This window comes from Stegodyphus dumicola, chromosome 2 (genome assembly GCF_044657685.1).
Source record: "Stegodyphus dumicola isolate Sdum_Otavi_A_Nest chromosome 2, ASM4465768v1".
NCBI classification, from domain to species: domain Eukaryota; kingdom Metazoa; phylum Arthropoda; class Arachnida; order Araneae; family Eresidae; genus Stegodyphus; species Stegodyphus dumicola.
In genome coordinates, this window is record NC_140769.1 from 15,252,528 (window position 1) to 15,278,238 (window position 25,711).

At 35.8% G+C, this 25,711-nt stretch overlaps 1 protein-coding gene across 1 annotated transcript in view; it reads right to left on the reverse strand.

Annotated features, from left to right (window-relative positions):
• Positions 1-25,711, reverse strand: part of LOC118188860 (protein phosphatase 1 regulatory subunit 3B-like) — a 137,442-nt gene that overhangs the window by 85,792 nt on the left and 25,939 nt on the right. The window lies entirely within an intron of this gene.

The window sequence follows — 25,711 nt, forward strand, 5'->3', positions numbered from 1 at the left end:
GGGACTTACTGGTTTAAAGGAAAACCGATATTCTTCCAGTATGTGACACTCATAACCGTAGTTTTACGAGTTGTCAATTTTAACAGCACGCACTGTTCAGCTGTAGTACTTCTTCTTTCACAATGCGGGTTAAAAACAAGCGTAAAGAGAAAGCCGAGAACTTATAATTAGTGGGACAAGGTTAATAAGGCCATCAGGGCCTTGGCGACATTTTGGCGAGAAGCTGTAATAAAATGCAAAGCGGTCATGGACGTCAAAACATATCGATGGCTCGCTAATGGAAAAAAAAAAAAAGAGTTCATCGTACTCCACTTTGACTCTCTCTTACTTGAGATCTACAGGAAGACCTTTCAAAAATTGAAAACTGATTAATTATGCTTTAAGGTTTCTGGAATAACATTTCAAAAATTCATTATTTTGGAAGATTTATTTCGTTTCAAGGAGTTAATTGCAGTTGGGAAAAACAATTTGTTAACCCGTTACAAGTGACATAGATACTACTACTGTAGTTTCACTGACGCCGTTGAGACGGGGTTAGGAACGAATGCCATCAATACGTGGGATAGAATCCGGAAAGAAACTGAAAATCTTTATAAAGTTCTTAACCTCTGTACCAGCCTAATAACGGAAAATAGAAAAAGGGCTCTAAAAGATTTTCAGGACCCACGCATGTCATTCAAAGGTGAGGGTATATCAAAGATGAGGTGACACATACGCAATGGCACTTCCGCACAAATGGTATTTCCGTACATAACCTCTGCGGGGGGTAGCCACCCAACCGGTATAGTGGTTAGCGTTGTCGACTGCCGTGCCGAAGGCCCGGTTTCGAATCCTGGAGAAGGCATGGATGTTTGTAAATGTATAGTGTCCGTGCAGCATGGGGGCACTCAAAATATGTGGAGAGCCGAAAGTCCTCTCGAGAGGCTAATGGTAGGGGACCCCTTTTTCCCCGGGATGCTCTCTATCGAAATTGGGAGCGGAAATGAGCTAAATCGCACTGTCACGTCTAGGGTGCTCAAGGCTGTTGCCAACGACAGGTGTAAACTTGCGCTCTTTGTCACGAGGAATTTCGTGGACTTGGGCTGACTGTAGGTCAGACAAGTGAGCATTAGCGACAACAACCTCTGGTGAGAAAATTAAACTGTCTTAACAATCGTAACCATTCATGGAAAACAAGAGACCCTACCGCACAGTCTGTCAAAAACAATCAATCAGCCTGCGGTTATTGTTACGATTTTTTTTCCCTCCTGAGCTTTGAAATGTACTATATTTTTCGCATATTTTTGATATTTTAAAGTAGCCTGATTTGAATGTGAGTTAAAACAACATGCCGAATAATGTTTATTTGAAAAGTTAAAGCAACAAGGCACAGCGCCAATTTGCACTCCTGCAGCTGAAGAAGAGAGTTTTACATTTAAACCTTCGAAACTAGGCCTACAAATTTATTGTTATTACTCTGATTTTTGTTGCTTAAGCTCTTCCAATAACCTGATTCCTTAACCTGACTTCTGATGTCTTCTTTAAATGTTAACACATGCATAATATAAACATTTTGTTAAACACTATATTTGTGGAGGCCAGTGGCTGGAAATTTTGTAAAGCAAATTAATAACTAAAGTCCCCATTCCAAGTTATCGAAAGATAATCACGGAGATTTGTTTTTGTTTGGAAGCGAAATTAAATTACACAAACCGCTGTTACCCATCCAGTAATGAATATGTTTTTTTGCTATAATGTACTGCTTTTCATTTTATGCGGAAATGCCTCTAAACCCACCAAAATAGCCACAATTATTTAACCTTTACGCTTAGATATTTTAGTGTTCTTCAAAGTGTTCTACTCCAACATCGATATAGTTTACCCAATGTCTGCCCGCTTTTGCAAGCATGGAACAACACGTAAACAATTTTGAACACTTGATACGGAATATTATTAAAGACACGCAATATATTATCTTCCACCTCATTTATTTCACTGAATTGCTTTTTAAGAGCTTTCTAAATCCGTGGAAATAGGAAAACAAATATCTCACTGAGAAAGACTCGGTAAGTAGCGTGAATGAAACACAAGCATCATGTTGTTCATCGCCAAGAATTCTCGGACAAAAAGAACGTTCCTTTAAATATGTGGTCATTGGTCTTTCGATGGTCTTCATTAATAACTGTCGAAGTTTTTCTGTATTTTCCTCATTTTTGCTCGACAATGGATGTTTAAGTTGTAGCAGTTTTCATTTCACATGCCGCTTTCTTTTAATATGAAAAATCACCTGTACACTTGAGATTCACTCAAAGCAGCATTTTCTTTAAAGCATAACAACGGTCTCGGCTTTAGTTTTTCTCAACGAAAACAAAACTTTTTCTGTAGTGCGTAGAGTCATTAGGATTTTTTTCATGCTGGAGACGTGAAAAATTAGCAATGCTTTCGCCGGGACTCGAACCTGGACCTCTCGAATACGCGCCGAGTGTGCTACCTTTAACCACGAAGGTCTGCAGAAAGGAGGGGAAAATATCTTATAAATGTTTGTTTTTTGTAACTGCACGTCGCAAAATCGCGGGATACTGCGAGCAGCAATACACACAAATCACCACCTAGTAGAACACATTTATTCATTTGGGCGAGTTTAGCCAGCTCCATCACAGTTTTGATGGAGAACGCCGAAGGAAGAGGGTGCAATGGCCTCTTATCTTCTCGCCTGCTCCCGACCTCTCGAGAAAACTTTTGGCTTGAAGGTTTGTTAGGAGCTTACATACCGCAAAATACTACATATATTTACAAACTTCCACTTTTTTGTTGGGCTTCGAACTAAACTAGTGTTTAGCATTCCCCCCTCCCGCTTTCCCACTAATGAGTTTGAATTTTTTAGATAAAGTATGCTATCGAGGTTTAACAGCATCCGTGAAAATAAGACCGCTGAAAATTAGTAATTCCAGACTGGCTCAAATCATGACAAATGGGCTGGCTGTACGAGTGTTTATGCGGTTTTCCCTTTGTGTAATATTGAATAGGAGACAATTTCCCATAGTCCTTTGGGAATGAGTCCCCCATCAGTCGCCCAGTGATTAAGGCTGCTGAATACTGGTAGTTCGTCCTTCTTTGAATTCGAACCCAGACAAAAAGGCTGGCTGCATGGTTGGCTTTTTGTAGTTTTTCCTAATATGCAACGTGAATACGATCCAGTTTACCTCAGAAAGTCCTCCACGAAGTCATCCCTCTTTTTTGGCAGATAACTCTCGTGGCTTTACCATTTTCAAATAACCTAACGCTTTCCACAAAAGAATTCCTCCCCTTAAGTAAATATTGCCATAATATAATAATGTAATAAATGATCATATTCTAACGATGTTTCGAACGTCCCCCCCACCAAAAAAAAAAAAATCAAACATCAAAAAGGAAAATCTTAAATTACGCCCAAAGGGCCATTTTTTCAACATTTTGTGCGTTACCTTTATTTATTAAATATCACGTTCTTCGCATTTAAAACATAAAATTCAGTTCAAAAGCAATATCGCAAAATAATTTTAAACTAAGCATATCTTTAGAATTTCCGATACACATTCTCACGCGCTGGAGATAAAAAGGTTTTTTCTGCACAACGTTGCCACAGCTCGCTTTGAAATCCTTTAGTTTGTTAATCAAAAATTTTTACAAAATATGAAAACGATAATAAAACAAATTCCAAATTTCAAATTTGGGCTTCCAGATGCCCATATTCGCAGTAGGATTAGTACGTCATACAAAATTGGATGGCTCTAAGTACCGTTATTTTATCACAATGCTAGAAACATACATACATTTATGCAGATTCTTCATTATTTAATTTCTTCAAATATAATACAGGGCGATAATATTTTGTGGCAACAATTTGAAAAGTGAAACGCACATTCAGGGTGATTCGATGCAAAATCGCTAAAAGGAAAGAATAGTCCCTCAAAGTAAAAAAATATATATAGACATAAATTACTATCATATACTACATAGGTAAATATAGCGAAATTACTGCAGTAAATTAATTACCTATTGGCAATGCTGAAAAGCTGTAAAATAAACCCACAGAAACAATAATAGCGAAATTAGTAAATCAGCAAAAAAAATTTAGTAAATTAAAGTGCATTATAAAATTACAGATATGAAATTTAACACAAAAATTACTTGGAGGCCCATTTATATTTGATTAATAGTCAATAATTATGGTACACAATATTACTGCTTGCGAAACACTAGACTTCTGGTAAGTCAGAATTCAGAAAACCATTTACTATCAACTCCCGATTTTGCGGGGTGGGGGATAGTTACTGATTTGACAGTAACTGTAATATCCATAAGTAGTTACTAATTTGGAGGGGGCGATAATTTTCTTATGCTGCCTTTATTTTCTCGAACACTGTTGTAGACATAAATTTCCAATTACAAAAAAAGTTTCGATCAGGGATTTTTCAAACATTTTCTTGCATCGACCCCCTTTAAATGAACAGTTTTCTTGATCGATCCCTTTACAATTATCTCTAGGATATCACATATCGTAATACAGATAAATGTACATAAATAACGTAAAGATAACAATTAGACTAAGTATACGAGCAAACGTTTTGAAAAAGTGGTTTATGACGATTTATGTTTTGTCATTTTTAATTACTGTTGTTATCTTGTCCACATCACATGAAACGATGGTTGCCAAAGCCTACTCCGAAGAGAGGTTGGACTTCTATTTTCCACCCCAAATTTTTAGGGAAAGAACCCCGAGGGGGGATCTCCCACCAATCCACACGAGAGGACTTTCGGTTCGCCGCATATTTAAGAGTGTCGCCATGCCGCACTGACACTATACATTTACAAACATCCATGTTTTCTCTGGGATACGAACCCGGGCCCTTCGGTACTGCAGTAGGCTCCTCTAACCACTATACCGTCTGGGCGAAGGGAAAAGTCAATAATGTTGATTTGGTAGCAACTTTTGTATTTCTCGGATGAGTTTTGAATTCCATAACCCATGTGTTTTGAATAAAACTTGACTTCGTATGATTTAGCTCTATATGAATGGACAATTAATTAGCAATTTTCTTTATAACTTTTTTGTCATCAATGGAATTTTGACTATGCCGATCAGTTGCAGGTGCATATTTGGCTATCGGTCCCTTAATCAGCATTGATCCCCTTTAACATTTCATCGACCTCCAGAGGGGTCAATACCGACCCCGTTAGGAATCCCTGGTATAGATCAATGTGGTTTCTTTACAATAGTCGCTTCTTTCATTCTTTGAATGTTTTACCTATGTATTTTCAATGACATACTGTTGCTGAAATCGTATGTAAATTCTAAAAGGCAGTACACTTAATTATTACTTATTTACTTTTTTCAATGCTGCAAGTTCGGTAAAGATAGCAAACGTGAATGCCTGCTAATCACATGACCTCTTCATGCACACTGCACGTGATATAATACAGAATGCGCACATGGACACTTGCTATAGCGAGATAAAGTAAACAGATCCAAGAGTGTTTTTTTCGAAAGCTGCCAGCGAAACACATTTTTTTCAATAAGTGCAAACAACAACATCCTTCTGGAGACAATTAAGTTTAAAAAGTTTTCGTCTACGTATTTCTTTTAGATAAGGTGAATATAGGAAAGCTAACTTTCGGTTTACCAAAGGAAGATTAACTGGATTTTGGATTTAATGTCTCCAGTGGGGGGGGGGGGGACTTTCCTTATAGTAGAACGAAGACAAAATTACTATCACAGACCATCAGAATAAAGCAAACACAGTCGTGGAAATTCCAAAAAGGAAGAGAAATAAAAATGAGAGAGAGATAACAACAATGGCAGTATCATATTTGAGAGTTTTAATTAGTGCATAATTCGAAATACGGTATTTTCCCTTCTAGCATTTTAGTGCTAAGTTTTGAAAACTTTCTCCTTCCTCTGCTGTACACATTTTTTTCCGCTGAGGGCTAGTTTATTGGTAAATTGTATTCCCTTGATTACTTTTATTTTTATTTAGCGTATTCAATTTGTATCTGCATATTTGTATTATCATTTTTTATCCATTTCATTCCCCCTTGCATTTATTTTTTGAAATGTATTTTGTGAAAATTCTTCGTTAGTCTAACCTGGAAGGAACAGATGTTATCTCACTCAATAAATTTCCTAAACATGTAATTTCACTTTATTTCTGTTATTTACGTTACAGCTCATTGTAGCCTTATCTGCTGCTGGTGTATTCTATGCATTTGAGCAACTGTTAGCGGGAAGTTGTTTCCCAAAGATTTTGACGGAATCCGTTAGTTTTAATCCCTTCTGAGCCTGATCCCACATTGTTAAGGCCCACCAGCGGCAATCACTGAACAATGGTAGTTCGGTCCGAATCCCGCGAACGGGCTGGTTACGTGGGCGTTTTCGTAGTTTTCCCCATGTGTAACGTGTATACGAGCCAGTTTCTCTAAGAAAGTCCTTCGGGAAGGCATCCCTCCCCTTACACAGACGGCCCTCGAGTGCTTTGCCCCAATTAAACCAAACCAAACCGAAATTATTAAATACAATTAAAAAACTTAATATTAAAAGCACCTCCAATACTGGAGATTCTGGAATTTACTAATTTATTAGATATAGAATATTTACATGAATATGAGCAAGTTTCCCGAAGATTAAAGGCATTTCTACCCTTAGGCAAATAATCTTAGCATATTTTGCTATAATTAGATAAACTAAAACAAACCAAAACTACTATGAACAAAGAGTAGCACTAAGCTGTTCAGTTTGGAAGAAGGCAAAGAAGAGGTTAGTCTCATACAATAACTCGGAGGAATCATACAAAATTCAGTGTTCCACATAAATGGAAAACTCGAGAGTATCATTTAATAGGCATTTTGAATTTAATATATGTTCTGTATCGGTTTGGCATGCTCCCCACAAAGCCCTTAAAAGCGCTGCTGTGGTATTTTTCCATTTTTCTTGCAAAGCAGTTTACACAGTTGCTGCACATTTTGGAATGCGATTTCCTCTGTGTTGCACGCCTACCGAATGTGTTCGAGACATGTTGAATGAATCTGAGGTCCTTCCCCGGCAGTCGTTCATTTAACTGGTTAGGATGTATACTCGGGCGATCTCGGCACCAGGGGATAAAAACACGAGCTTAGCAATTTCGCAACCCCACTGAACCTTCGTGAATGCGATTGGTCCAACTGGACTGGACACGCAACTGGGTGTGGTCGGCTTAAGGTCCATTCCTTCGAGAAAGAAGTCGACGTAGTACAGGTAGGTAGAAAATTTTGACGACCAATATGATCTTCAGGCATATACCCCCATCCCATCGTTGGTCTCTGGTCAGCGGGAGTAATGTTCCAGACTGATCAGCATTTTGTGTTTGAGGTTGGAGAATCCTTTGACCTGGAATGGAAATCCAGGATCTCCGCAATGGCATTTGCATCATCTCCAAGGTGGCTTTGACTGAATTGACCACCTCGTGCCTGGTTCAAATGAAGCCTTGTCCGTGTATTGCCAATCATTAAACGAAACACGTAATAAAATTTGAATCTGAGGTCAAGAGAATATGAAGGTCATGTTGCATAAGAATATTTTTAATCCTTACTAGGGATATTTCCAACCCTTAACTTAGTTTATGCCATCCATTCTGTATGAGCAGGCACCTGTATGCCATCCATCCTGTATGAGCAGGCCCCTGTTTGTCAATACTCCTCTCTGTATGTCCAATGCCCGTGCATTACAAGTAAGCATGTCTGGATTCACTGCTTTACAGAAAAGGTGAATATGATCCAGAAATATATCTATACAGCATCTTTCTCTCAAGACGCATCCTGACGCTATATCCTAAGTTAATTAATGCAGTTACACCGATATAAGGATCAACTTTGAGGACGTTTTGTTTGTGGTACCATGCACTCCCTTCCCGCCATACCATCTGATGTTCATATTACTGTTAATTTGAAACTGGAGATATCTCTGTCCATTCAGAAAATGTCACTCAACTGATCACTCTCGATGGCCCGAGATGCTTAACGATATTCCCGTCATATACGTCGTCACTGTAGTATGCAGTAGTAACTTGCCTTGATAATAGGGTAATGATTGCGGAAAGCATCGAATGGCTACCATCGATAGAATACAGTTCCACATAATTCGACAAAATTCAACCGACGGAAATGGTTCGGATGGTACTTTCTAAGGAATTTCCATCATAATCACTTGGCTTCGAGGTGTAATAGCACATCCGGCTAGTGACCTGAAAGTCCGGATTTCCAAGCGATGAGGTCTTTGTTAAATTTTTCGTATAACCTGCGGCGAAAAGGCTAACAGATTTTTAACTTAATCTATGTAGCACTTTCAAGGTCTGAGGCATGCATGATCTTGCAAGGTCATTCCTTAGCCACGCATTCAATAGCCTTGCAAGGTCTGTAATAATGATGTGCTGTTTTGTTTCGCTAAAACGATAACATACCGATCATATTGGCGGTTGTTTTTCTTCCATGAGAACATAAAGGTCCATGTGCAAAATGGTTTCTTCAGGGTTTGTAATCTGTTTTCAGTCATGCTATTATGAGGAAATATCGTATTCCTTTGTGTGTTCTCTCTTAGTATATGTAGTTAGCACGTCCATTTAGTATCCCGTGCGTGCTGTTGTGGCATAACTGCTTAAAAAAGCTCAGCTGACATTTGGAAGACCCGCAGTTCGAATCTATGTAAGGAAACAGTAGATTTTTCCTTTCTGTATGTCTGTACGTTTCTTAGTTTAAAATATATGATATTTCTACAAAACATTTGAATTTTTATCTTTCTGTCTGTAACAGTAGTGAGGAGTAAGGAATAATAAGGCTACGTAAAACTTATTGATTTATATCACGCAGAATAATTCTGTAAAGTACTAAAATGGTCAACTATTTTTTTATTGTACTACCTCATTATTTTGGTCATAAACTTCAAGACAGGTCAGCCGCCCTGTTGGTAAACACTGCTTGAACACATCAAAGAAATCATTAATTGGTTTTGAATTTATGAACGGTTCATGCTTTGCCTATCAGAAACTTACAACTTATATTTTTTTCACACAGGAATAATGCAGACAGAAATTAAACAAAACAAAACATACTGGTTAACCCTCTTCGAAAAGTTTAACATCTAGGCGGATAGGCAGAAAATGAGTATTAAAAAAAAAAATGATAACAGCTTTTAAAACACAATGCCTTGTTTCGTTACGGTTACGATCAAGCTACAGTTCACACAAAGCTATTACTGGGGCTGGGAAGAAGAAAAACTAACATTTTTCATTTCTCTGCAAATAAGGTTCGGCGTCTGGTTGTTTATTTTAGCAATTATGATCAGTCATTGACTTCTCAATGGTCTGACTTTAAAAAATCATATCAGAAGATCTGACGCGATTATTCCTCGCCTTCTTTATTTTATTCGTTGGACTTGAAGCTTTTCCACCTATGCCGATATGAATGCGATGTTCCTCTGAAAGCTCATTGTTTGAATTATCTCTCTGAGACTAAATTAGCAGTTCAAGGATACTGATAACTAAAATTATGTTGGTGGCTTGTTTTATACATTGGTCTATAATTTCTAAACAAGCAACTATTTGTTTAAAGTTATGCATGCATTTATTCTTTTAGAACGTACACTAAGGTCAGGTATAAAAATAGAAGAATACAGATCTAAGGAAAGTAAATAAATAAAGAAATAAACATATTGAAAAAATAAACTTTTTAAGTTATAGGCTTTCATTAATATAAAAAAAAATTTCTTTCAGCTATTACAACATTGTTTATAATATGTGGTTCAGAAAACCGTAGGGGAGATAACAATAAAGAATTTTAAATCGAAATTATCAAGCAGAAAATTCAGTCGGAACTGAATTATTGTTATATCATTTCTGTGCTATCACACTTCTATTTAACATTCTGTTTTTCGCCTTTTTTATTTTCTTTCTTTTTCTCTTCATTTGGTTATGAGTGATCTATTCCCTTTATTTTTACTCACGTATGGCCAAGATTTTATAATAGGCAAAACGTATTTTTTTTCTTAAATTTTTGTGCGCTTAATTAAACTGCGTAGTATATATACACATAAACACACACACACATACAGTGGATGGACAAAAATATGGAAACACCTTGTGAAATGCATGTTTGAAAAGAAAGATTGATTTTAATGAAATATGTAGGTGGCGCTGGCGTTTTTGACTACTGACGCCACCTACACAACTTCATAAATGTGCTAAACAGTTCAGTTGTTGTCGGAGTACTGTTATGTGAGGTTGTCATTGCATTATGTCAGAGTTAACAGACTTCGAACGTGGGCACATTGTTGGAGCACGTATGTAGGTGCTTCCGTAAGCAAGGTAGCTGAGGTGTTTAGTGTTTCAAGAGGTACTGTATCGAAGATTTATTCCGCATATTTGAAAAGCGGAAAAACATCATCTGCTAAATCACAGCGCGGACGAAAGTGTGTCCTGAGTGATCTTGACAGACGATCATTAAGGGCAATTGTGACGAAAAATAAGAAGACCACAGCTGCAAAAGTTACTGCTGAAATGAATGTTGTGTTACCGAACCCTGTGAGTACCAAAACAATTAGAAGGGAGCTTCATAAACAGGGAATTGCTGACCGTGCTGCAATTGAGAAGCCACTCATCAGTGATGCTAATGCCCGTAACAGGAAAAGGTGGTGTTTAAGTCATAAAGGCCTGGACTATAGAGCAGTGGAAGCGAGTAATATGGTCTGACGAGTCTTCTTTCACATTGTTTCCCACTTCTGGCCGAGTTTACGTCTGGAGAACGCCATCTCAAGCCTATAATACAGACTGCTTGTTGCCAAGAGTGAAACATGGCGAGGGTTCTGTTATGGTTTCGGCAGCCATATCGTGGTTCTCTGCTAGCCCCATGATAACTGTGTCAGGGCACATGACTGCCAAGACTCATGTGAACATTTTGGCAGATCAAGTTCATCCCATGGTACAAACTTTGTTCCCCGATGGTGATGGTGTCTTCCAAGACGACAAAGCCCCTGTTCACACAGCTCACATTGTCCAGGACTGGTTTTCTGAGCACGAGGATGAGTTGTCCCATCTCCCCTGGCCACCACAGTCACCAGACCTGAATATTATCGAACCTTTGTGGTCTACATTGGAACGGAAAGTGCGTTCTCGTTATCCACCGCCAACATCGTTATCTGAACTTGCCACCGTTTTGCAGGAAGAATGGTATAATATTCCTTTGGCAAACATTCAGGAACTGTATTTATCCATTCCGAGAAGACTGCAAGCTGTTTTGGATGACAACGGGTTTCCTACACCATATTAAGCAAAGAAACATGTTTTTTTTAAAGGTGTTTCCATATTTTTGTCCAACCCCTGTATATATGTATACGGACATACATACATTTAAGTTTAAGAAGAACAAAAAATAAGATTATCCTATCTAAGAAAAAAAAAGTATAGTGGAATATTTAAGAAATCTAACTTGTCTGTTGTACGGGATACAAATACGGAAAAAACACTTTGGCGGAAACCTCAAAATTAAAGAAGCCATAAAATATTAATACATGAAAAAGTAAATAACAGATTAAAAAATTAATCACCGATATTTAACGTTTCAAACAGAACTTGTCATGGGGTAAGTGTTTAAAACATTAAACTGGGTTGATTAATGAAAAATGATTAACATATTTTGTTTCTCTCAACATTGTATGACATCAAACCGTTTCAAATTAATTTGCTTTTTGAAAAATTATTTCTCACAATGCTGAAGAGCTTCCCGACATGTTATCGGAACTGTTCGAATTAAAATTAAAGTAAGAATAAAAGCATATATATTGTTGCGTTCTATGGGTTCTTGGATTTGGAGTGATTGATCACAACACTTAATAAAGAATGAAAACATAATTTACTAGCCAGTATTACTCCGGACAGCTCCAAAAACACGTTTACAGTCGTCGAAAAAAACACGCTGAAACAATCAGCAACACAGCTTTCAGGCTATCAGATTATAACGGTGAAGACAGCTTCATAACAAAACACTAAACTTCAGCTCCCGACTCGGTCGATCGCTCTCGGAGCTCAACACGAGATAAAACTCGACGATACACTTCTTCGATGCACTAACTCGCGATACGCTGCTACTCCGCGTACAGGCAGGGTTTATATAGCTTTTGGCCTGCCTTCGAGAACATTCCGGGCTAAACCGGAAAGAATTCGTTCCAGAACGTCTATGGCATATCACCAATTTTTAGCCAAATGGGCGATTTCCCACCAAATCTGACAACCCTGCATTTTTTTGCCATTTTCTGGCAACCCTAAACCTACTCTGCGGAAAAGCTATCCTACCGCAGCTGGAGATTTTGTAACAATATACCGTATATTCCGGTGTGTAACTCGCACCTATAAATTAAAACTACATTTATTAATTTCTATGTTTTATTCGCTGTATAACGCACAACATTTTCTTTATGAAGAAACCGGAAAGATACATTTGCGATGCTCTTATCTTTTGAAATCATTCATTCGAAGTTTTTTCCCACGTGTTCGAAAAATGATATACTGAATTGACAAGCGATAAGGGGAATAATATGTGCGGGGAGTAAATAACTCTGCAAAACGGTGGGTTGTATTTAATGTAGGTGTGCACAAGAATGTTAGTCCAGATTTTAAGAAAAGGGGGACAGAATATTGGAAAAGAATGCCCTTCCTGCCCAAATAAATTCGCGGAATTAAGAATCAGATAGTTTCTCTTTCTGTAGTTATACGAAGCCATGATTTTGAAGTGAACATCGAAGGCTTAGTAAATTGCATTTGCTTTAGTTGAAATACAGTTGATCTAGTGTTTCTTTTACTAATAAATATGGCTCTTGACGAACAAAAAAACGCAGTGCTAGTTTCAGATGCAAAGTCTTTCTAATTTGCGAAAGAAAACGAAAATCGTGCTGCAGCAAGCATGTTTGGCGTTGATGAAAGATGAAACGGTTGATAATTATTTATTTATGGTTCAGAGTAACAATGATAATGAAGATGAAGAGGCATTCGATGATGTGCCTGAAGTTATAGTGGAAAACGAACATGAGGAGTTATTATTGACTTTTCGTGTTATAATATAATGAAATTTTTAAGTTCGTAAGGCATGTCATTTTTTTTAAATTAACAGCATTTAGGTACATGTAAAAATCTAACTTTTGTATGCTGAGCTTTTCCTTATTTTAAATCTCTCATTTTTATATCCGGCATATAACGCGCATCTATAAATTTGTATCTTACTTTTTATGTTAAAAGTACGCTCTATACGCTGAAATATACGGTATATATAAATAAATACGAAATGTACAGGTGCGGTGAGATGGCCTTTCCAGCAAAGCAGTTTTAGGGTTGCCAAATGGCCGATTTCTCGCTAAATGTGGCAACCCGGCCTTCCCTTGCCATTTTATGGCAACCCTAAAACTGCAAGGGAAGGCCGGGTTGCCACATTTAGCGAGAAATCGGCCATTTGGCAACAAATATGGCGATATACCATGGACGGATGGAGAACCATCTGAAACAAATTCTTACCGGTTTAGCCCAGAATGTTCTCGAACACCAGTCAAAAGTTATATAAACTCTGCTGGTACGCGAAGAGTTAATTAGTATCGAGTTGGTGTCTCGTCTAGCAAGTCAATCCCTGCGGTGTCGATCGAGTTGACAGCCGGGCAGCGAGTGCCGAGTGGGTCATCGAGTGCACCGAAAGAGTGTCGTAGTGTATCGCGGTTAGAGCATCGTTGAGAGAGCGTGTTGAGCTCCGGGAACAACCGAACTGAAGAGCCGAGAGCCGTGCTCTGTGTGTCGTCGAGTGCATCACGAGTTGTAGCGTGGAGAGTCTCGAGAGTAAGTGGAGTTCCGAGAACGACCGAGCAGAGTCGGGAGCTGTACTCTGTGCTTTGCAGTGAAGCAGTCTCCACTGTTATAGCCTGATAACCTGAAAGCTGTGTTGCTGATCGTGTCAGCGTGTTTATAGTAGTTCTTCGACAACTGTAACGTGATTTTGGAGCGGCCCTGATTAGTACTAGCTAAGTAAAGTGTGTTTTGATACTTCATCAAGTGTCGTCGTTATTCACTCCAAATCCTTACGAACTTCGTACGAACGTGAAGGAAGAAAATAACGTAACAACTGGTGTCAGAAAAGAAAAACGCAACAAAATGTTAGTGTGTGTGCGTGATGATTTGGGAATGTCGACTGAGAGTATAATAACCACTGAAGCACACATAGGAGATCCATAAGAAAGTATCGCGTATAATACATGTTGAAGCACAAAACAGTAGAAACTTGCAGTCATGGCAGATTACAAATATTCATACTTATCTGAATTAAAGATTTGCGGCCACAAATAACTTGGGACACAAATAGAACAGAACATTTACATTTTTGAGATTGTGGGGAGGCGCAGAAGAGAAGTGAATTTGTGTTCAGGACCAAATCTTTATTCAGGGTGAGTTAATTTCGGTTTCAATACCATTTGATTGGATAATTAATAAAGCTCTAAATTGGCAATTTGTATGTTTCAGTTCCATTTACGTCATAAGAGTTATATAAAAGTTATTCTATATGCATTAATATAGAAATGACGGAGTCCAGAGAAATTTATTATAAGTAATTCCTATTTTTAGAATAGAAAGGAGAAATACCTAAACTAAATTTGAAGAATTAGAATAGAAAAAGAAAAGATATAATTTTGATTTACATATTTTTATCTTACATACTTTTTAAATATGTAGTATCAATCTAAAGTGGTGAATTTTCTAACAGGAAGGCAGATATTAAAACAATAACATCAAAAACTTCAAAAACAAAATTGAATATAAAGTAATACAAAAATTAATAAATATTTTAATTCCCATTGTAACCAATCCTTTAATATAACCTCTGCTGCTAATATAAACTGATAGACTAACTGTCGCAACAAGAGTGCCCTCTGATGAGTAGCCAGAGAAAGTATTTCAGTAAAAGTCAACCTGATAGGTTGTATTAGATTCTTGCTCTGTAATTTCAAATTATGGGGTAATAATTTTGGATGGGGTCATAAAAGATATCCTTTATAGTGTAACAATATTTTATTAACATGTTTAAGTTAAACACGGACATTACATTTAACTTTAAGAAAATGACAGAGCAAGAGTCTGATACAACCTATCAGGTTAATCACTTGGCTTTTACTGAAGTACATCTCTGGCTACTCACCAGAGGGCACTCTCGTTGCTACAGTTAGTCCAACAGTTTATATTAGCAGCAGACTTTATATTAAGGGTTTGGTTACACCATAATATTAGTATAATACTTGATAATTTTGTGATTCTAATAGTCATATAATAGTTGATAATTATGTGATATTCGTCAAGGAACAGCCCAAAAAATTATCAACAGAGCCACGTTTTATAATTATGCCTGGATGAATTCCGAAAGTGATAAAGTAATTCCTAAAATATGAATGAAGTAAATAAATGAGAATACATTAATATAAAATTAAAATTAATTAAAAAAGTTTTAAGAAGCTAACAATTTTTTTTAATTAATATAATGATAAAACTTTTTATTATCTGAAGTCAATCGTCACGATATGTCCTACTCCAGACGAAACTCAATAAAAATTGAGTTGCGGTCAAAATCTTTTTATTTATAAAAAGAAAATTTATTAATTTAAAATTTTAAAAACTAGTACTTTGGAAAACTAAAACGGCAGAATGCACAAGCTATCAGAAAAATGAAGAAAAAAAAATAGAAGAAACAAAATTGTCCAAAGTTTTCAAATGAGGAACTTGTAAAACATAAAATTACAAAATAAATTTTAATGCAAATTGATGATAAAAATAGCTAAAAAGTAAAACCAAGACAGGGAAACAAAACATGGTTCAAAGCACCAGCAAAAGGATGGTAGCAGTAGATGTTTACAGAGAACATCCTTGTAAAACAAAGTAAATGGCTAAAAAGCTAATTATTTTCGTACAACGGTCGACTCCGGGTATCTCGAATCTCTAGGCAGGTTAGGAAAACATTATTCACTGAATATTCAGGATTTAAACAAGACATTTTCCTTTAGCGATTCCAAAGCATTAGCTGTAAAACTCTTGCTACCTCGAATTTCCGATTCCTAAGTCAGAGTGTCCACCAAGAGGTAAGCAGATGAGATCACTGTACATGACACTTCGATACGAGCTCAAATCCCGGTGATGAGTTACCTGAATTAGGGGCTTTCGTGGCTTTCCCACGCGCAATAGAAACACGAATTAATTTCTCTCAAATCGTCCACCATAAAGACATCCCTTTGCTTAGATAGCTTTCATGTACGTTACCTTTATCAGTTAACCTAACTATCTAGTAGGAAAGTAATGAATTAGTAGGGCAGGACAGGAAAAAGTGCAGGGGGGCACCACGACATCGTCATAGACAAAAATGGTATTGCCCCACTGCACTAACCTTTTCTGGCATTTATTTAGACAAAAGATTACATTTCAAGTCATTACATTACGCAGTTGATATAATAAATTACATTAAAGTAACAAGTTATTTACATAGGAAGAACAATTATACAGATAAACTGGGATACAGGTAATTGAGGTACAGATATATTGGTATGCAGGAATCAATATGGAGATAACATATTACAATTAATTAGGTGTTGCAGTTTGACATTTGTTGGTGTGCTTGGAGGAATGCCTTAGCATTTGGGAAGATGGATTGAATAATTATAAGTTATAATGCTATGTTATTTTTGTGTTGGTGGTATCGTTGTGTGATTGTGCACAGATTTTCCAGAGTTTACTCTGCACAGAGTTCATTGTGCATAGAGTTCAATGTGCACAGAATTGTGCGCAGCAGCATGGAGAGCACTTTGTATAATGAGCATCAGATAATAGTGTAAAGTTCAAAGTACTGCACTTTGGAAGTTTGAAGGCACTGGTAGTTGATAATCATCACTCACATAAATAATGATGACTTATGATAGGAGCACTCCCTGTTGAATATCATATTTGAATCATATGAGTACCTTAGATTGTTTCCATGGAAAGTTAAATGGTGAAACTGCAGATTAGGTGTCGTTCTTCAGTGTAGGTGAGCAAAAACAGTCACGATTCTTTGGACAGCTGTGTGGTGGCACTTCGATAGCTAGGTATTCATCATTACGTCCGTTTTGTTATTTATGAGTGGCACAGTTCTCTACCTTGTTGTTGTAGCTTGTCTATGATTAGTTTAATGTTTTTGTAGGTGTGTTGATGGTTGATTAGGAATCTTTTAAATTCCTAATGAATTAGTAGTTGAATCGTTAGCTTCCCTGAAACTCTGACTAGTCCACAGTAGCCTGAAGACTCGCCTATTCGTAACTGCTACATATGACTTCGGCAGGGAAAATTTGTTTGTTCAATTTGTTTTTTGTGTGATCTAAAGGGAAAGACATAGAGCCGGCATCAAAGCCACTGAAACTGATGCGGTCACGAAGAATGGCTAAATTTAGGGAGTCATCCGGAAGGCGAAAAGTCTAGCACCAGCCCTGGCAAGCATTGAAAGCCCGTAACGTTTGTGAGAACCTCAACAAGGAATGGTTTTTTTGAAGACAGTGCTTTGCTACGACTCAGTGAATGGTCCTTTTAAAAGCATGCATACAAACTATGCTTCCAGTCTGCTTGCCATATAAGGTGTAACGATCCTATATCCAGAAATGCAAGTGATAGGCTTCTGACCAAGTGACCATAAAAGCCGCATATACAGAATTTTAATGCCTGTAAACCTGAAGTACCTAAAAAGATTAGGTAACAACATACGGCCTAGTTCGGACTTGACAGTATCATTATGGTCCCCGCCATAGCTCAATCGACCAGCGTAGGAACGATGGTTCTAGTTCTGTGAAGGCGGCTTGTCTTACCAGACACTAACCACTCCAAAGCCTAAGAGCGATAAAGAGGAAGGATCGTGCAAATAGAAGGTCCCCCAGAGGAAGGCAGAGGCATACATACATTTCTAATTGTTATGCCAACAAATCTCAGGCTCAAACTCCAGTGGATAACCATGCTGGAATAACATGTATAATGAGATATCTGATGCCACTGTTGAAAGCACAACCACCGAGTTTGTAGATACCAGCCTATATATAGCTACCGAGTATATACAGTCCACCGAATCACACATAAAAGCTGAGTTGAAAAATGAACTTCTGAAAACATGCCAGCTTTATTGGAAATCTGAAAACGGCACACAAAATCTTTCCCAAAGTAGCTACGCCGCATAATTTATTACACAGTACCTGATGGATATGGCTTTTATCAGAATATGGGTACTTGATGAATATGAGTTATTTCCTCTGCAATGATTTGCGACAAAATGCTGTGTGGATGGTGATCCCGATCCTTATTTCTTGGACTGTCAAGAGAAAGCAGATTTCCATCTTCTCAAGCCTCCTCAGCTGTCTCTAATGTGTGACAAATATTACCTGCAGAAATCAACATGTGCTTAAGCATATAATGGGGCGCACATATCTAGAAATGAGAATTTCTAATAGCTTAGATTAATTTCTCCTACGCTGTAATTTTTACTACACCTCCGGTTTGTATTTGTATATACGTTCTTTGTGCGTAATCATGTTCTCCTTTGCTTTCATTCTCATATTATAAATAATTCGTATCGCCACTTATTGTTGACATTTAGAAACAGATATATATGCCAGCAGTTTTAAATGGCTGGTAAGTGAATCGTGATGACGAGGCGATGTACTTTACGTAAAGAAGGTTCCGTGATCTGTAGCCTGGAAAACAACAATGGAATGGATATTTCAAATTTCCCATTCGAGACTTAACAGATTTCGAAATTATGAGACATGTAATTCTGTTTGGTATGCGATGCGCCCAAACAGCTGGACTGCTGGATCATTCCAAAATGCTTTACTTCCTTTCAAGACATATCTATGCCGCTTAAGCAGTACAGTGATTAGAGAAACTTACTGCGGTCCTCTCATGTGGTTAGTGGTAGGGGAAAGAGGTGGGAGACCGTTGGATCACCCCTTCCCCGGTCTCAAAACTGGGGTGGAAAGCCAACCTCCTTGAAGCTCTGGCAGGCTTTCTTCCGTGGAATTCATGGACAAATACGATAACAAGACATGACTATTCGGGCAGAAGTGGAAGCTCAGAAAAGTAAAGAAGAAGCGACAGATGTTGCCTATAGCTTCAACTTCACAAGTATATTATGAAGAAAATAATGTATTGAAAGTAAAAAATAAAGTTAAAGGAAAAAAAAAAAAAAAACGGAAATATACCATACGAAAAAAGAGAACAAAACAGAGAACCAGAAACGTTTCATCCCAGTTTTCCCTTCTCTCATTGGAAGTTTCTATTTTCTGAAGAATGAGACGATTCGAATCATTTGGGCATGAAACTGATGAGACACAGAAATTTATTCTAGAAAACCTCGCAGTGTGTAGAAAGCAGGAATTTTACTAATGCTTAGAAGGATACTTAAAAGGAAAAGGAATGCACAAAATTATAATTTGTGTTTCAAGAAATAAAAACAATGTAATATATGATGAAGGATTAAAATCAACAAATACTGTAACTATAAATTCATTACCACTGAAAATGATTTTCTTGTATAATACTTCTAGAAACTGGTGTAGTGATTCTGTAACTACAGTTCAGAATAAAAGATCGCCAGCTGAATGTAGACTTCGCAAAAAATGTAGATGTAAAAGAAAATTAAATAAAAAATATTAAAAATTATTAATAAATTAAGATTCTTCTTTAAAATCAATTCTGAAAATTTTTTATGAAGTGTTTTGGTCTATAACAAATTTAGTCTTCTATTATTTTGAATGCGGTCTATGATTTTGCATATGATCTGTATTGCAGCGTGTTTAAAGACTATTTTCAATGAATTTTTAAACCACAGAATGTATAAAAAATGCTCCATTTTTCAGATCCCATATAAAGTTTTTAATTTCGTACATTTTTACAGATATTCATGGCTAAAACTTTTCTATTCTGCAAGTTTAATTTAATTGGAACAACGAGTCTATGACCAATTCTAAAAGAAATATTCAGTTTTGAAAGATTTCTGAAACATTGTGTGTAGCAAATGATGTTGCAAAATGAAAAGGTGTTAAAGAACAAGATCTCCGTTTCCTTCAAAATAAAGCAATTTACAGGAACAATCATCGAATGCCTCGACAATTATTGACTCACGATTTTTATGATTGTTTTATTTATTTGCTTATGCTCTTATTTATTTTATTTGTTTAATATTAGATTAAAAAAACAATAGAAAAACCTAATTCGTTATCAGAACTACTTGAATCGATTTGATAAATTTCTGTACTCAGTGCACAGCATATTTGTTTTTTCCTTTAAAGAATTTCTTAAAAAATGCAAATAAAGATAATTAATTTTTTTTCTTTTACCTTTAGAATTTAATACATAACTGGAAAAAAAAAAAAAAAAAAAAAAAAAAAAAAAAAAAAAGATCTGCAGAAGATTAACTTTTGTTTACAATATTCAGCAGATTTTTTGTATTTATAGCTTCAGCGTTCCAAAGGCGTAAGATCAAGGACTGTTCGTTCTTTTTTGTTCGATTATTAGTACATATTTTTTTCCTTTGCATTTTTTATCATATCACTTAAATATTCTATTTTGCATTTTTATCGTATCAGTTCATAACATACGTTTCTGTATATTTTTAAACTTCAAGGTTGGCAACAGAAAGCTGAGAAGCCGTTTTTCATCTCATCTGTCCTCTCGAAATTTCCATTTTAGGTTGCACTAATTTCCAGCTATAGTATAAAATTCAACAATTAAATTATTATAAATTTTGATTTAATTATTCATTGCATTACTAATTAACTTATTAAGATTTTTCAAAAGTATTTAACGGAAGATGTGATGAACACATAGGTGCAAATGTGTACGTGGGTTCAAAAAATTTTATTACAAGTTATATTATTATTATATTTATAACATATATAATAAAACAATATAATATATAACAATAAATTATAATATTGTTATAATTTATTGTTGTAATTATAATTCGTTGTTATTATATAAGTATATAATTATTATGTTATTATATAAATTAATTATATTATGTTATTATATAAATATATAATAACGACAAATTTTCCCTAGATAAATCCGGCTCAAACCTCGAGTTGGGCTAATTTACAATTTGTTGCAATTTTTGTACATATTTACTGTGTATTTGAAATGAATTTAAATTTTACAAGCGTCCTTTTAAAATATTTTGTGCGTTAAAATTTCTTAATTTTTTTCACCCTTTTTGATTTTGAAATCATCTCGATTTGTAATTTTTACATTTATTTTACAAGATAGCTTTTACTACTTTAATATTGTTTGTTGTTGTTACATGATTTTACATTTTTGCTAAGGAACTATAGTGTCAAATGCATTTTTTAGCATTAGCTTTTAAACATTCCACTTACTAAAAAAATTTTTAAAAATTTTGCAGCTCAATACGCAAAATTCTTGACCACTAAAGTCTCTCTAATTCATGTTGTCTTACTACTTTCATATATAACAACAATATATACATATATATATATTTAATATAACTACTTCGTGATTGTAATAAGATTGCGGCATTACTGCAATAAGATGACTTAATAGAAGATAAGTTGCAAGGAATTGGCGGTGGTTCTCGGCATTGTAAATGCGTAGTTAGCAAGATGACACTCGAAGAACACATACAACGATAAATTCCGCATATAATTTTATTTCTTGATAATGCACATCATCAACTGTGGGTGCGTAATGCAACCCCCAATTTTGTATAGCTTGCATTTCTTAAACAATGGAAGGAAATTGGAAAAGTAAACTCTGAGTGGCTAAATTCAAGCTTCTAAAAGCAGAAGCGAAGAGAGAAGAAGGAGGAGTTGCGACGCAATTAATCTTTTATATACCATTTCAGATCACATGACAGATTAATGTCCAGAATGTCGAGATGCCAGGTTCAGATTTCATCGATAAGTGCGTAGTACAGTTGACGGAATTTTTTCATTTAGTTAGAAAAAATATTGCTCCGCTATTTTTAGAATGACGACAGGAGTTAAAGGTCTATTATTAATTTATTATTTGAAAGATTTTGAAAGATAGATATTTTATATATATGTGTAAGATGTATTTTACATATATGTAAGATATAACAAAATACGATGGCTGCGCTAAGAAACGATTGGCGACTTCAAATGAACTATTCTAAATTTGATGTTCTTCCCCCTAAATTCATTTGTTTTCCCAAATTCGAGATCTTTCCATGTTACATAACTATCTAAAATTAGCCAATAGCAGTTTAGCTATACTTTATGCACCTATCTAGTATAAATAGCTACTAACTGCGTAGTCTCCATTTCTTTCGCCTCTGCCTGATGACAGCGTGTCGCTCAACCTCTGCTAGTTATTCGCCATTATTTAAAATATTGCATATCTAAATTTATGGGGCGCGTTTGGCACCCCTAATCTTCTACCAGTTATAAAGATATGTGCTAAGAAATTCGGCATCCAAAAATAAATGATGTTTAACTATCAAGCTGGTCGTGCTTCTAAAATTCGATCAGATCATTCCACTATGACGCAATTTCCAATCATCTACGCAGTAGTAGTTTCGACCATGACTAGAACGCGAATTCTTTTTATCTCCCGCGAAAAGTAAAATATTTCACATATATATATATAATTATATATATGTAAGATATAAAAAAATACGATGGCTTTGCTCTTTGCGAACCAGCAACCTTTAATTAATTTTCTGCAATTCAGGATCTTCCCCTAAACCAGTACCTTCTAGAACATTCGCACCTATTACATAACCTCCTCATATAAATGCTGCGTCATAAGTTTTTCTACATTTTTCTAGAAGCTACTCTGTTACATAACCTTTCATATAAATGCTGCGTCATAAGTTCTCCTACACAGATGTCTTCTCGCCTTCGTTCTGCTAACGCTTCCGCAATGCTCCTCTTACTTTGTTAGAACGTTATGATATATTAAAGTTTAAAGTCAGTCGTATGTAATAGTTCAATTACTGAATAAGCTATTTGATTAACTCCATCTGGAAAAAGTCATCTGCTCTAAATTAAAATAAATATATGCTTGCTGTTAAAAGTGAAAAGTCCTGAGGCGTCATTTTTCTTCGTGCTTCAATCATTATAGCTTCGTCAACCATCTGCCAGAACGTGTAATGGAATAGCCTCACCATTCGCCCACGATGTGTTGGAATAACTGAAAACATTACATATATATATATATATATATATAATTAAGAATTTATACATTCGCAGTACGTTAACAGAGTTTTAGGGTTGAGTTCAAGAAAAATCAAAAGTCGAGGAAAACAACTAACCTTCAATACACAATCCTTCTACGTAGGAAGATTCAAAAGTTCCCAAGCTCACATATAAAAATATCTGATCTGGACATCATATGACTTCCTTGCATGGCCTATTAAATTATACACAGTTTTTGCTGCATTTCATTTAAAATTATTTTCTTGAATTTCATTAGAGATATCTTTTTCATTCAACTAAGTCAGTTCTCACAACGCCGAAAGGCAAAAATACATAAAAACTCCGTACATAAACATACTACGAGCATCTTCATTAAGAACTGTAAAATACAGAAAAACATAAAATACCAAATACAGTTAAAAACAACTAAAAAACAATTTTTACAACTAGCGTTTCTATGCAGAAACGAGCAATTCGTGCAGCGCAAAGGAAGACAGATTTTTTTTTTCTGTTCACAAAATTGAAAGTTTACTTTTGGTCCCACTCGGTAAAAAGACACTGAAGTTCGTGCAGAAACTGACTTAATTCACTATTCTACTAAGAATTTCAAATGTAAGCAAATGGCAGATTCGTTAGGCTTAGCACCATTTAAACTTTTAAACTGTTGATATTGCAGGCAGATTAACTAAAGGCATAAAAACCTTAACCAGAACATAAAAACAACATAATTCAATCAATTTTTAAAGCACACTATGCACAGTTTACCAACATATGAGAATAAAAAAAAAATTGATTTCACGGAGCCTGTTATATATACCCACTCAGTTAATATATACATACATCTATATACGTTCATATCGTTTTACATACATCTATATACGTTTATATATATATATTATATATATATATAAACGTATATACATCTTATACGTTTATATTATATACGTTTATATCTTTAAATAAGTTTGATACAGCCTATTGCAAACAGAAAAAGAAGTGCACAACTACATGTTATAGAAGTCTGATATACAAAATTTCTACGCTCTAAAACTACTCGTTTTTGCATTATACTACTAGATACATACATAAGCACGTACGAGATTTTTTTTTTCGTACGCGTACAGACGTCACGCAAAAAAAAAAAAAAAAAAAAAAAAAAAAAAAAAAAAAAATCACATCCTTCAAATGGATTCGAAAGCGGTCAAAATGGACAGTTTCGTTAAAATATGATACACGAATTTTTTCGTGATTACAATACTTCCTTGACTTCGTATAAGGAACTAAAGGTATTTAAAGGCAAATTGCTCTTGCAGACATTGACAAAATTTGAAAGTTTAGTTAGAGAAATCGTATGAGTTTCTTTCTGACTGCTTACTAAATGATGAGTTAAGTTTGCTCCGAAATGTTTAAAACTAAACATCATTCTGTGATTAAATTTTTGTTTAAATATAGTATTTAAACCCGAGGGATTGCTGCGCTAATGGAACTAACTTCACTGTAGTTACTGGTAGTTGACTGGTTTGTGTTTAGGTTAGGTTGCGAGTAAACTGCATATTAAACTAAAATGCATTTATTATACATCTACCAGAACCTTTATTAAAAATATAATAACGACAATTGACAATTAATACTGAACACATAGAACTGAATTATTTAGAAGGTAAGTTATTGTCCGCATTTATGTGAGGATCTTCTTAGTGGCAGGAGTCTCTCTAATCAAGAGACTTAGAGCGTTATATAAAACATTTTGCAGATTGAATTAGTCACGCCCTTTTAACTTTTCGGTTGTATTTTATGTCCTGATTCGTTATAATTGGAGAGCGATATTAGAGGAGGTGTAGGATCATTGGAGAATGTCAGCTCTCCGAATTGGAGAGGTCTTGGTGACAGAAACGATGCAGATCGCTAAAATCCCCTGAATTTGAAAATGAAGTTATGGCACATGTGATGTCAAGTATAGGCATTAATGATCCCGTTATTGCTTCTGCAATGTTACAGCATATCATTAGCACCTCTTAAGAGCTCAAAGAGTGCGACTTGTGGCGGAACCGCGCATATGAATTTATCTTTTTCCCGCCGCATACATAAAGAAATAAGACAAAGTTTGAATCATGTGTATGTAGTGATTCGTCCTCTTCTTTTCCCATACTGAAAATAATAGGTAAAACTGTATTTCTTTTCTCCTTACCGCGCGCCTTCGCCGTGTAATTGGAAGCAAATGCGGCTAGCTGTCGTGAGGTGCGGAGTTTGAATTCCGACAAGGGCATGGCTCTTTCTTTTCTTTTCTTTTTTTTTCTTTTTTTCTTTTTTTTTTTTATGTGTCTGGCTTTTAAATTAATGGCATCCGAACAGAAAATGCGGTGGATGATAATTCGTTACCCTTGCGATTTGGAGAATGGATCCCCTCCTTCTCAGTAGGCCTTCAATTGAATGATTAGATAATTGTTGAAATACAGCAAAGGCTATTTG